We start from the raw sequence: 2,107 nt of genomic DNA on the forward strand, positions 1-2,107 counted from the left end.
ATCCCGTGGTCAAGGAAGCCGAAGCTCTCCTGGTGACACCATCCTCGCAGCCAGGCATTCACCTCCAGGATGCATCTGTCTCTGCCTGGGCCCCAACCCTTGACCAGAAGGACTGAAGAGAACACCACCTGCACTCCAAACTCCTTCACCCTTACTCCCAGAGCCCTGTAGTCACTTCTGATCTGCTGAGGGTCATACCTCGCAGTATCATTAGTGCCCACATGGATGAGTTGCATGGGGTAGTAGTCGGAGGACCAGATGATCCTTGACAATCCCTCCGACAATCTCCTTGATTTCTTTATCCCTAGAAGTCACTACAAAATGGGCACAGAACATTTTGTGGCAAACTACCCAGATTCGTTAGTCTGTCTACAATTGTACCAGAAGCAGAACCAGAAAAAGTAAAAGACTATGACAGCACTTCAAACCTACAACTCTAAGTGCAAATATTAAATAGTCATACCAATACTTCTAGTAGAAAGTTTATGGTTTATATCTAAGAATACAAAAATCTCTTAGAAAAAATCTGCATTCTATTCACAGCACTGAATGGTTATAATATGCCATAAAACAGTAGAAATGCAGTGTTATTTATTAGTATAATTCTTGTGAAAGATCCTGGACTGACAGCCCTATAAAGTGAAGTCCCATGTATCTGCAGAATAGATGCACGGTGCAGCTGCAGTTTAAGTCTTGTCAATGTACCTTAACACCAGTTTAGGTGGGAGTGCCACCTGTAGGGTTAAGAGGGTAGTACAGCCTCCTGCATATTCATTTTTAGTTTCTATGCTCAGAATGCCAGCTAGGCCTGGTCTACACTGGGGGGGAGGGAGGGGCTGTGTTGATGTAAGATACACAACTTCAGCTACGGGAATACCGTAGCTGAAGTTGAAATATCTTATACCGACTTACCGCCCATCCTCACGGCGCGAGATCGACGGCTGCAGCTCCCCCATCGACTCCGCTACCGCCGCTCGCTCCGGTGGAGTTCCGGAGTCAACAGGGAGTGCGTTCGGGGATCGATATATCACGTCTTAATGAGATGCGATATATCAATCCCTGATAAATCGATCGCTACCCGCCGATACGGCGGGTAGTCTGGACGTACCCTTAGAGCCAAAGATGATGTTTTTTTTTCTGATATGAATACCTGTCCATTAGAAACCAAGCTGAGATCACCGCACAGATAAGCAATTCCTTTGAAATAGGTCACCAACACTACATCAGGTGGTAACTAGTCTGGGCCACACACTTTATGTCAACTGCTAAAAAGCTTTGTAGCCCATCACCAAATTCTCAAATTATCTAGTTCCCCCAGGAATAAAGTTCTCTTATAACGTTTGCCTGTTTCATTAGAGGGGCTTAAGTGCCTGTGCAGAAATCCATTGATAGTAAATTTGGCAACTTTTATATAAGGGAAATTTATTTTTCATTATGCTTGGCTAGTTGTAACAGTCAATTTTTAAAACAAATTATCCGTCCATGTACTTTTAAGAATAGATTACTTAACAGTTAGTGTAAGTATTCAGCAGCCAAGGCAAAAGCATTGTATTTTAAAACCTGCACACAGTAGCAAATAGACAATTGTTTAGTAAATGGCTTTGGGGGTGGAGGGGAGAAAGGGGGAAAGTACAATACATTTGCTACTGTGAGCTGTGAATACATTGTACATTATTTAAGTATATATTATTGTGCACTAACTGTCTATCACATACTTAGAAATATGTTAGCTCTTTATAATTCATTGTTGGACAACTTTTAAAATCAGTTACTTTTTAGAAGATTATAAACCACGGAAATGCTTTATTTATCAATCAAAACCTGGCTAAACAAAGACACAGACATGAATCAGGGTTTTGAGATTGGGTAACATTTAGAAATTGGAACCTTTCCACTCTGATCTTGAATGAGTAAATCATTGTAGTAAATGCTAGTTAGAAAGGCTTTAGCCATTAAAAACAAAAAGATCTCTAAGCAGGAAAAACCATAATGCAGTTTGCTCTTGTTTAAACATTTGTGTGGAAACAACCATTCCTGGCGTCTGTCTGATATCTTAGGTTTCAGAGTGATATCTTAGTTAATCATGCAATACCTGTTTTGCAACAAA

The sequence above is a fragment of the Terrapene carolina genome, unplaced genomic scaffold (assembly GCF_002925995.2).
Source record: "Terrapene carolina triunguis isolate 2854851 unplaced genomic scaffold, T_m_triunguis-2.0 Scaffold33911, whole genome shotgun sequence".
Taxonomy (NCBI): Eukaryota; Metazoa; Chordata; order Testudines; family Emydidae; genus Terrapene; species Terrapene triunguis.